This window comes from Phocoena phocoena, chromosome 3, assembly GCF_963924675.1.
Source record: "Phocoena phocoena chromosome 3, mPhoPho1.1, whole genome shotgun sequence".
NCBI classification, from domain to species: Eukaryota; Metazoa; Chordata; class Mammalia; order Artiodactyla; family Phocoenidae; genus Phocoena; species Phocoena phocoena.
This window is the reverse complement of record NC_089221.1, coordinates 143,675,235-143,688,390: the sequence shown is the minus strand read 5'-3', so window position 1 is coordinate 143,688,390 and position 13,156 is coordinate 143,675,235.

Sequence of the window (13,156 nt, the reverse complement as noted above, 5' to 3'; positions counted from 1 at the left end):
TGTTGTCCCAGAGGTCTCTTAGGCTGTCTTAATTTCTTTTCATTCCTTTTTCTTTATCCTGTTCCGTGGCAGTGAATTCCACCATTCTGTCTTTGAGGTTACTTATTTGTTCTTCTGCCTCAGTTGTTCTGCTAGTGATTCCTTCTAGTGCATTTTTCATTTCAGTTATTGTATTGTTCATGTCTGTTTGTTTGTTCTTTAATTCTTCTAGGTCTTTGTTAAACATTTCTTGCATCTTCTCGATCTTTGCCTGCATGCTATTTCTGAGTGCCTAGATCATCTTCAATATCATTATTCTGAATTCCTTTTCTGATAGGAAGACTGCCTATCTCCACTGCAGTTAGTTGTTTTTCTGGGGTTTTATCTTGTTCTTTCATCGGATACATAGTCCTCTGCCTTTTCATTTTGTCTCTCTTTGAATGTGGTTTTTCTTCCACAGGCTGCAAGACTATAATTCTTCTTGCTTCTGCTGTCTGACCTTCTGGTGGATGAGGCTATCTAAGAGGCTTGTGCAAGCTTCCTGATGGAAGGGAGTGGTGGTGGGTAGAGCTAGGTTTTGCTCTGGTGGGAAGAGCTGAGTAAAACTTTAATCTGCTTGTCTGCTGATGGGTGGGGCTGAGTTCCCTCCCTGTTGGTTGTTTGGCCAAGGCGACCCAGCACTGCAGCCTACAGGCCCTTTGGTGTGGTTAATGGTGGACTCTGGGAGGGCTCACGCCAAGGAATATTTCCCAGAACTTCTGCTGCCAGTGTCCTTGTCCCCACGGTGAGCCTCAGCCACTCCCCGCCTCTGCAGGAGACCCTCCATCACTAGCAGGTAGGTCTGGTTCACTCTCCAGTGGGGTCACTGCTCCCTTCCCCTGGGTCTTGATGCATACAGTATTTTGTGTGCGCCCTCCAAGAGTGGAGTCTCTGTTTCCCCCATTCCTGTCGAAGCCCCACGATCAAATCCCGCTAGCCTTCAAAGTCTGATTCTCTAGGAACTCCTCCTCCCATTGCTGGACCTCCAGGTTGAGAAGCCTGACATGGGGCTCAGAATCTTCACTCCAGTGGGTGGACTTCTGTGGTATAAGTGTTCTCCAGTTTGTGAGTCACCCACCCAGCAGTTATGTGATTTGATTTTACTGTGATTGAGCCCCTCCTACCATCTCATTGCAGCTTCTCCTTTGTCTTTGGATGTGGGATAACTTTTTTAGTGAGTTCCAGAGTCTTCCTGTCAATTATTGTTCAGCAGTTAGCTGGGATTCCAGTGCTCTTGCAAGAGGGAGTTAGCATTCACTCTTTATCCTTGTTCCTAAATTAATAGTAATATTCTCTTCTTAATAAATCAACAACTATCTTGCTGTTCTTCTCATTTCATCACTTCCAACACCATTGGCTATTTCAACGATAACACTTGATATCATCCAGTACGTGGATTTCAAAGTACTCTTCCACATTTTAATGACCATTTTCACTCATTTTGCCCAGCTTTAAACATATGACTTAATCCTCAACTACGTAATGTCTAAGATGACAATCTCCAAAATTCCAGTGTACCTTCACCTTCCTTCTTTATTCCTCCCGTCATTGCAATCTTGCTGAAAATATTACTTTGTCTTCATGATAATCTGCACATCTCCAACTTCTTACTATTTCCCCTTTCCATCAGATTCTGGAAGATCTCACTTCCCTCTTTTCTCAGCCATGATACACATAGCTGATTCACTTTATTGTACACCAGAAATAACACAATATTGTATAGCAATTATATTTCAATGAAAATAAAAAAAACACCATAGATTCCTGGCTCCCCCTCTTTTCTTTTCTGACTTAACAATCCTGTTGATTTTCAACCCTGAGTCAGTCTTTCCTCTCCCAATCCGTTTTCTATACTCCTTGGCTTCTGAACACTGCTGGATGAAGTTAGAACGTCAGGTACAGCATGAAACCCACTAATTCCTAACACAATTATTTTTACAAGGCTGCTTGGTAACTATTATCTGTGTATTACAAATATTCGTGTGTGTAACTATTATTTGTGTGTTACAAACTATTAAATACCTGCAGAGGTTTCAAATCTTCTCTGGTCTTCTCAAATTACCAAAACCCTTGAGTACCTTACTGAGAAATTAGTCTTGATATATCATTGTCTTCAACTTTACTGACAACATTAAGTTTGTTTAATTTCTTTTTATCTTTCTCTTCTATATCTCAGTACTACTCTGAAAGTTCAACCAGTATTTCCTTCCTCCTTCTGCTTGTAGAAGAAATATGACTCCCTCATGTCAAAACTAACAGCTATCTGTGTGCCTTTGTTTTGACATCCTTCACGTGTCATCATGATTTTACTCTTTTACCTTTTATATTGTCTATTTCGCCTTTCTTCAAAGCTCCTTCTCTTCTGCTTACAAATATACTTATAGCTCCGCTCTCCAAACAGAATTTTATGTTTTTCTCGCTGTTCCATTGTTATCAACCAATCTCTCTTTTTATCTCTCTTTTCTACTCTTACTTCCCAAAATGTTACCTTAAGTTTTAAAAATTTTAAGTTCAGCATTATATCACAGAAAATATAAAAGACTACGACAACTGAGATTAAGTAAATATTAAGTTATCATACTTACTTAAAATATTTTAACAGAAACTAATAAATGATAACACTAAAAGCCTTACCGCCCAAACGTTCTTTTACCCCCTCCCCAGAGGTTGTCACCCTCCTGAAGTCACCATAGCCATTCCCATGCTTTTTCTGTATTTTGTTTTTTTGAATTATATATATATATATATATGTATATATATATATATATATATATATATATATATATTCTCGTGTATTTTGTGTCTTTAAAAAATTCAAATAGGGTTACAGACTGTATATATTCTTTAATTTGTTTTCACTCCACATTAAATTTGTTAATACATGTAGTACTGGTTTATCCTGTTGAAGAATTTATATTGTTTTCCCTTTTTCTAGTATTATAAACAGTGCTGCCAACATCTCCTTGTCAATGTGGGAGAGTTTATTTGGGGAAAGTATGTAGAAATAATGGTGGTGGTTCGAAGAATTTGTATAATTTTATTCAGTATTATTAAAGTGAACTTCAAAATGACTGTTGAAATTTACATTTAAACCAGACTTTGTATCACTGCTTGTTTCCACAAATCCTCACCAACACTTTGTGTTATCAGATTTAATTTGTTTTGCCAGTCAGATGAAAAGGAAATGCTATCTTCATTTAGTTTTTCATTTTGCCAACTATTACGATTAGAGCAGCTTTTCCTGTGTTGACTGGTCATTTCAGTGTTCCGCTCAACTAATTGTCTGTTTATAGCACTTGCCCACTTTCCAGCTTTCTTTTTTATTGATTTTCATTCATTCATTTATTCAAAAAAGCACTGATTGAACATTCATTATTACTAGGCACTCTTTTATGTGCTAGAGAAACATCAATGAACAAAACAAAAATGCTTACACTTTTGGAGCTTACATTTTTGAAGGGGTATATATAAAGAATGTGAAAAATAAGTAAAATATATATTGTGTTGCAAGGTGATGTGTAAAATGGAAAGAAAAATAGAGCAGAGTAATGGGAATTGTGCAAGATGCAGTAGAAAATATTGTGGTCAGACTACTCCTCACTGAGGGGAGATCTGATCAGACTTGAAATTTCCAGGGAAATTAGCCAAATGGTTTCTCAAAGAAAAAAGCAGTTCAGACAAAGGAAAGAGCTAGAACAAAAGTCCATGAGGTAGGTTCAAGGTGGTCAAGTCTCAGGAGCAGAACAGAGACTTGTGTGTGACTGGTCCAGAATGAGTGAGGGAGGAAGAAGTTGGAGTGGAGATGAGAGAACCACTGTAAAGTTCTGAGATATGATCAGACCTGAGGTTTTAAAGTATCATGTAGCTGCTGTGTAAGAATATGAGAGAAGCAGGGGGACCAATTAGGAAGCTGTCATCATAATGTTGGCAAGTGATGATGATGCCTTGAACCAGGATGGTAGCAATGTAGATGACTGAACATGGTCAGACTGTGGAGAAATTTTGAGAACTTAAATGGATTGGATGTGAAATGTTAAAGAAAAGAGGAGTCAAGAATTGCTCTAGGGGAGACCTTCAAGATGGCAGAAGAGTAAGATGTGGAGATCACCTTCCTCCGCACAAATACATCAAAAATATATCTATATTTTTGATATATCTATATTTTTGATATTTTGGAACAACTCCTACAGAACACATACTGATCACTGGCAGAAGACTTCAAGCTTCCCAAAAGGGTCTTGGTGCTCCAGCCGGGTGCCAGGCCTGAACCACTAAGGTGGGAGAGCCAAGTTCAGGACACTGGTCCACCAGAGACCAACCAGCCCAACGCAGTATCAACTGGTGAGAGCTCAACCAGAGATCTCCGACTCAATGCTAAGACCCAGCTCCATTCAATGACCAGCAAGCTCCAGTGCTGGACACCCCATGCCAAACAATTAGCAATACAGGAACACAACCCCACCCATTAGCAGAGAGGCTGCCTAAAATCATAATAAGTTCACAGACACTCCGAGACACACCACTGGGCATGGCCCTGCCCACCAGAAAGACAAAATACAGCTTCATCTACCAGAACAAAGGTACAAGTTCCCTCCACCAGGAAACCTACACAACCCACTGAACCAACCTTACCGACTGGGGGCAGACACCAAAAACAACAGGAACTGCGAATGAGCAGCCTGTGAAAAGGAGACCCTAAACACAGTAAGTGAAGTAAAATGACAAGACAGAGAAACACACAGCACATGAAGGAGCAAGGTAAAAACCCACCAGACCAAACAAATGAAGAGGAACTAGGCATTCTACCAGAAAAAGAATTCAGAGTAATGATAGTAAAGATGATACAAAATCTTGGAAACAGAATGCAGAAAATACAAGAAATATTTAACAAGGGCCTGGAAGAACTAAAGAGCAATCAAACAATGATGAACAACACAACAAATGAAATTAAAAATTGTCTGGAAGGAATCAATAGCAGAATAACTGAGGCAGAAGAACGGATAAGTGACCTGGAAGATAAAATAGTGGAAATAATTACTGCAGAGCAGAATAAAGAAAAAAGAATGAAAAGAATTGAGGACAGTCTCAGAGACCACTGGGACAGCATTAAACACACTAACGTTCAAATTATAGGGGACCCAGAAAAAGAAGAGAAAGTGACAAAGAAAATATTTGAAGAGATTATAGTTGAAAACTTCCTTAATATGAGAAAGGAAAGAGTCAATCAAATCCAGGAAGCAAAGAGAGTGCCATACAGGATAAATCCAAGGGGAAACATGTCAAGGCACATATTAACAAATGATCAAAAATTAAATACAAAGACAAAATATTAAAAGCAGCAAGGGAAAAACAACAAATAACATACAAGAGAATACCCAAAGGTTAACAGCTGATCTTTCAGCAGAAACTGCAAGCCAGAAGGGAATGGCAGGACATATTTAAAGTGATGAAAGGGAAAAACCTACAACCAAGATTACTCTGCCAGCGAGGATCTCATTCAGATTTGATGGAGAAATTAAAATATTTACAGACAAGCAAAAGCTAAGAGAGCTCAGCACCACCAAACGAGCTCTAAAACAAATGCTAAAGGAACTTCTCTAGGCAGGAAACACAAGAGAAGGAAAAGACCTACAATATCAAACCCCCCAAAATTATGAAAATGGTCATAGGAACATACATATCGATAATTACCTTAAATGTAAATGGATTAAATGCTCTAACCAAAAGACAAAGACTGGCTGAATGGATACAAAAACAAGGCCAATATATATGCTGTCTACAAGAGACCCACTTCAGACCTAGGAACACATACAGACTGAAAGTGAGGGGATGGAAAAAGATATTCCATGCAAATAGAAATCAAAAGAAAGCTGGAGTAGCAATACTCGTATCAGATAAAATAGACTTTAAACTAAAGAATGTTACAAGAGACAAGGAAGGACACTACATAATGATCAAGGGATCAACCCGAGAAGAAGATATAACAATTATAAATATATATGCACCCAATATAGGAGCACCTCAATACATAAGGCAACTGCTAACATCTACAGAACAGGAAATTGACAGTAACACAATAACAGTGGGGGATATTAACACCTCACTTACACCAATGGACAGATCATCCAAACAGAAAATTAACAAGGAAACATAAGCTTTAAATGACACAATACACCAGATAGATTTAACTGATATTTATAGGACACTTCATCCCAAAGCAGCAGATTACACTTTCTTCTCAAGTGCACCCGGAACATTTTCTAGGATAGATCACATCTTGGGTCACAAATCAAGCCTCAGTAAATTTAAGAAAATTGAAATCATATCAAGCATCTTTTCTGACTACAACGCTATGAGACTAGAAATCAGTTACAGGGGAAAAAATGTAAAATACACAAACACATGGAGGCTAAACAATACGTTACTAAATAACCAAGAGGTCACTAAAGAAATCAAAGAGGAAATTCAAAAAATACCTAGAGACAAATGACAATGAAAATACAGTGATGCAAAACCTATGGGATGCAGCAAAAGCAGTTCTAAGAGGGAACTTTATAGCAATACAAGCCTACCTCAAGAAACAAGAAAAATCTCAAAAAAACAATTTAACCTTACATCTAAAGAAAATAGAGAAAGAAGAACAAACAAAACCCAAAGTTAGGGCTTCCTTGGTGGCGCAGTGGTTGAGAGTCCGCCTGCTGATGCAAGGGACACGGGTTCGTGCCCTGGTCCGGGAAGATCCCACATGCCGCAGAGTGGCTTGGCCCATGAGCCATGGCCGCTGAGCCTCCGTGTCTGGAGCCTGTGCTCCGCAATGGGAGAGGCCACAACAGTGAGAGGCCTGCGTACCACAAAGAAAAAAAAATACACAAAAAACCCCAAAGTTAGCAGAAGAAAAGAAATCATAAAGATCAGAGCAGAAATAAATGAAATAGAAACAAAGAAAACAAGAGCAAAGATCAATAAAACTAAAAGCTGCTTCTTTGAGAAGATAAACAAAATTGATAAACCATTAGCCAGAGTCATCAAGAAAAAGAGGGAGAGGACTCAAATCAATAAAATTAGAAATGAAAGAGGAGTAGTTACAACAGACACCACAGTAATACAAAGCATCCTAAGAGACTACTACAAGCAACTCTACACCAATAAAATGGACAACCTGGAAGAAATGGACAAATTCTTAGAAAGGTATAACCTTCAAAGACTGAATCAGGAAGATATAGAAAATATGAACAGACCAATCACAAGTAATGAAATTGAAACTGTGATTAAAAATCTTTCAACAAACAAAAGTCCAGGACCAGATGGCTTCACAGGTGAATTCTATCAAACATTTAGAGAAGAGCTAACTCCCATCCTTCTCAAACTCTTCCAAAAATTGCAGAGGAAGGAACACTCCCAAACTCATTCTATGAGGCCACCATCACCCTGATACCAAAACCAGATAAAGATACTACAAAAAAAGAAAATTACAGACCAATATCACTCATGAATATAGGTGCAAAAATCCTCAACAAAATACTAGCAAACAGAATACAACAACACATTGAAAGGATCATACACCATGATCAAGTGGGATTTATCCCAGGGATGCAAGGATTCTTCAATATAGGCAAATCAATCAATGTGATACACCATATTAACAAACTGAAGAAGAAAAACCATATGATCATCTTAACAGATGTAGAAAAAGCTTTTGACAAAATTCAGCAGCCATTTATGATAAAACCCCTCCACAAAGTGGGCATTCAGGGAACCTACCTGAACATAATAAAGGCCATATACGACAAACCCACAGCAAACATCATTCTCAATAGTGAAAAACTGAAAGCATTTCCTCTAAGATCAGAAACAAGACAAGGTTGTCTACTCTCACCACTATTATCTGGTCACAAAGTATTTCTTATACATTTCTTTATTTGGCATGCTTATATTCTATTCAGGATTTTTGCATATAGAATCTTAATTGAGTCAGGCTGCAATTTTTTTTTCTCATACTTCTCTTGTTTCATTTGGGTATCAAGGTTACATATCACCTTTAAATTAAAGTTGAAAAATATTGTCATTTTATCTCTTTTGAACAGCATGGAAAAGCCAAAGATTTCATGCTTGTGGAAGGTCTGGTTAAATTCATCTCTAAAATGATCAAGACCCATTGGGGTCCATTCTATTCACCTCTATATTGTATATTTCTATTGTATATGTGCTGAAAAACTACAGGAGCCTCTAACTGCTCTCTTCACATTCTCCATTGTCAGAATGATCTTCGTAAACTTTCAATCAAGTCATGTCACTTTCTAATGGTTTCCTATGGCCTGTAAGGCCCTGAGTCATCTGGCCCCATCTGCCTTTCTGACCTCAGCCACCACTATTCTCTCCCTAACCCAATATGTTTCAAGATTAGTGGTTCTTATTCTATTCTTCAAGCTCACCAGGCTCATTCCCAGTTCAGGGCTCTTGCACTTTGCTGTGCCCTCTGCTTAGAATGCTCTTTTCTTAGATCTGTGTTTGCTGCCTTAATCTCATCATTCATATCCCAGTTTTAAACATCACCTTTCAGAAAGGCTTCACCTGACTTCTCTGTGTAAAAGATCAACCCCTTCTCTAGTCCCTCTCTACCCATGACCTCATTCTGGGTGTTGCTGTTGTTTGTCTGTCTGTTTTTACTAACAGTTACCAATATCTAAACTTTTTTTTTTCTAACAGATACCAATATCTGAACTTATTGTTTTCATTGGATTTTTTTTTTTTTTTTTTCTTTTGGTTTGTTTGTGTTCACTGTGTTTTCTCCCCTACCATAATGAATGCTTCATGAAGGCAGGAACTTTTTCTCCATTCTCTACTAAAATGTCTCCAAATCTTAGAACAGAGTGAGTACCTGGTACAGGGGCTTTCAAAAATATTTACTGAATGTTTACGTTAGTGAATGGATAAAAGAACCAATCTCATTTTTCACAAATATAAAGGCCATAAAAATCCTAATATGTGATATCCTCACCAATCATTCATTCAACTAATCATCTACTTTGTATCAGACCTTGTCCAGGACACCAGATAGACAGTGATGAACAAACAAGTCCCCTGCTCTCCTCAAGCTTATACCCTAGGAGTGGATTAAAGTAAACACATAAACAAGTAAACATGTATTATGTTTTGTGGTATTCTGGTAAACCAGAAAATATAAAAGCTCTGATTGGTAGCATTTGCCAATTACCATGGTGTAAATATTCCCACCCTGGTCAATTTCAAGCTTACAATGTTTTAATAACTACCTACAAAATTTCTGAAACTTTCAAAATTGTCTCCTGTGCAGGTGTTATTTCATCAGATAGAACTAAGTGCTATGGAGAAACATAAAGTGGGGGAGGGATGTGAGGAGCTTCTGAGGGAAGTGACATTTGAGCAGAGACCTAAAGGAACTGGGCGGCCAATCTGGTGCGTATCTGGAGGAAGAGCATGTGAGGCAGAAGGAACAGAAAATATGAAGGCCCGAGGTCGGGAGCCACACCTGGAACAGCAAGAAGGATGGTGTGATTTGGGCAGCATGAGCAAGTGGAGAGGAGTGGTGAGGTCAGATGAGATCAGAGGGCCTTAGAGCCCGTTTCAAGGACTTTCACTTTTCTTCTGAATAAGATGGGACACCACTAGATTGGAGCAGAGGAATAACAAGGTTTAAAATATATAGTCATTCTAAATTATGAAGACTGTTGTCATGTTCTGCTTTCGAAATAAATAATAAACCCAATAATACAGTATAGAATCCTATATAAGTCATTATTAACTTAAGTGTATACGTAGCAAAATCTTTTTATAAACCTGCAGAGGAGTTTTTCCTTTATGAATGTAGGTTACAGAGGCGTGAGCAGCAAATTTTTTTGTGGATAACTTGAAGCACTTGTTTGCAGTTCTACCAATGACTTGCAAATGTGGCAAATGCAAATGTCTGTTTGGCAGTTGTTGGCCTGCAACTTAGCATAAACATTAACCCATTATGTCACACTGCAAATTTCTTTGGTAGATTATTTTACGATACTCATTTGTTTCTTTCAGGGGACATTCCAAGCTTAGTAACAGCCTAAAGGATAGTCTCAGATTTTTATAAAAAACTGATTTTTAATGTTAAGACTAGTTTTAATATGAGTGATTTTTGTGCTAATAGCTTTTTAAAGTGCCACTTAACTGAATATTAGAGCTAAAGAAGTGGGTAACACTGCAAGAAACCATTCTGCATTTTGTATCCATAAAACTCTGGTTTTGGTTTGTGAATTCCACTAATGAGGTCTATATATGAGATAGTTAATACCCACTTGGCCTTCTTACAAATGCATGCCCTGACAAGAAGAGGGCTCTAGACAGTATGAATGTTTCTGCACAAACTCATGAGAAGCATCAGAAAAAAAAAAGATAAAACAGTTGCCTCTTATTGAGCACTTACTATTTGTCCAACATAATGCTAAGAGCTTTGTTTACATTATCTCCATATTTCCTTTGAGCTAAGTACTATTTATAGGGCAGATTCAAAGAATTTAAGTGAGTCACACGAAGCCATGTAAGTTTTAAATGGCAGTCTTAGGACTGGACCCAACAGCCTGTGTTCCCACCTGCCATGATTTACTATCTACAGTTACAGAGTCAGAAGGAATAGTTCCATGTATGAATAACATATATTACCCCAAAGATGTTTCCCCTTGAAATTTTGTAAATCACCCCACAATCATTAAGGTTATGAAAGCTAGATCCATACACAAGAACTTTACTTTTTAATCTATCACGAACCCCTTAAAGTTCCTTGGCTGGCATTTCCCAAAGAATATTCCATGGACCATTAATTCCATGGATTTTTCATGTTTTTTTTTCTGGCCAAATTAGTTTGGGATACACTGGGTAAACACAGTTATATAGGTTGTTGTTGCTGCTTGTTTATCTGTTTTTAAGGACCTCTTGGATCCTATAATAATGGTCTTTGCAAACTTCTAAGAGGTCAGATAATTCATTTTATTTTCTAAACATGTGCGATCAAGGAACATTTTCTTCCCACATGGTAACCCATGGAATGAGTGCTTTGTAAGAGCATTTTTTTTTGTGGGGGGGAACTCTTCTAACTCATCCTTAAGTTCACGTTTATAATACAGATAGAAGCATCATCGTCTCTTCAGGACAGTGCCTATCCAAAGGTTCTGTATTATTTCTGAAAAGGAAGAATCAGAGCCACACACTTGTTTGTTTTTGTTTTAAAGACTCTGGCACTCGTTCAGCTTCTGACAGAGATGTGTAGATCTCGCTAAAATCAAAGAACAAAATTGTATTCCTTGAAGATAACTCTTATCACATTCTTAGACATCACACGGGTACTTTCTTTGTAACTGGTGAGTTACTGAACATCACCCAAAAACAAGCTTGCTTGGTTATAGACACTGACCAGAGGCAAAAGCCTAGATCCTTCTGTGTTCCACGTTGCATTTTCCCATCTGCAATAAATGTGTATATATTTGTGCATGTGTGTGCACGTGTGTGTGTGTTCCCAGCAGACACCTATGGGCAAGTTTTGGTCCTGTCAAAATAACAGAATTATCAGACTTTAGTCATTTAATCTCCCTGATTTCCGCAGGAGATATAGCAAATTGCCCCCCAGAACCAGAAAAAAAGAAGGTGAGGGAATCTTGTGACTGACTGAAGACTTTGCCTCACTTGTGTGTTTCTTCTTGCCTTTGAATGCATTTTCCTTTGGGCTGTGGATCAGAAAATCAAACCCATCAGGTACTAAATGAGGAAGGCATTGCTATATAGAGGGTACGCTTCAAAGTCAGTAAGGGCTGAATGTAATCACAGCTCTATCCATTAACTTCCAGGCTGAGTTTTTGTTTGTTTGTTTGTTTTAAACCAACCATACATTTATTCAGCAAACAGCTGTTAAATTTGTTTTATATTTCCAGACCTTGTTCTCATTCCAGGTCCACAATATCGAACAAGGCAGGTAAGTCTTTGAGCCTTACATTTTTCATCTATAAATTGGGAATGTATAGCATTAGAAGTGAGAATCAAATGAAAATATGGATATAAAGTATCTAATATAGTGCCTGTCACATAAGGTATGCTTAATAAATTATAATGATCATAAAAACCAAGGATGATAATTCTTACTGATGTTCAGCCCACTGATCTGAAGATTTCACACAACCAAGGATATTCTTTGCATAGGAGGGAAAAAGCAGCTACTTAAATTGTATGTTTATTTTTTTCCCTAGTAAATAGCCATAATCTCCAAAGTATTTACTCCTTGAGGTCTAGATAATACAGACTGCTGTAAAGAAAAGATGCTGTCTTAGAGAGGTATTATTCTAAGCCACATTTACTATGAATACTCTAATTTATATTGGTTGATCAGATTAGTTTACAAAATTACCTGGCAGGTACCTTAAAGAGTAGAAAGTTGAAAGGTACATATTATTAGAAGAGATCATAAAACAACTTAGGAAAGGGGACTACTATGAGAGCTATAATAGTAGACGATTCTCAAAAACAAGGGAACAAAAGTTCTAAAAAAGAAGGAAGAAGACAGATGTACCTACTAAAACTCTGCAGTGAGCTCCCTTCAGATTGAAAATACAATTTCAATTAAGACTTCTAAGAACCTACACGAGCCAAAAGCCCCTGTCTGACTCTCTTGCCTTATCTTACCCTGTTGTCTCGCTGTTCTTTTCATTCCAGTCACACAGATCTTCCTGTCCATCAAACTCCAAATATGCCCCCATCTCAGTTTTATAGCCTTCGGGTTTGCACTTGCTAGAATCCTTCTCTTTGCACTGGTGCTCCCTGACATTTTCCCATGGTTGGCTCAAAGGTCTCAGCTCATGAGAGAGGTCTTCCCTGACCACTCGACTTAAGGTAGCCCTGGATATTCTCTAATGTGCCATTCTAATTGATGATTGTCACTGCATTTACTATAATTCAGAATTTTCTTCTTTATTAACTTATTTAGTTCTTTAGTTTAGTCTGATTTCACCCTAGTTTCTAGATGCAAACTCCATATACACAGGGTGCTTGACTATTTTTTAATTGCTATATCTTGAGCACTGAGAACTGTGCCTGCCATCTAGTTGGCTCTCAATAAAAAATTGGTGAATGAATAAATGATTGA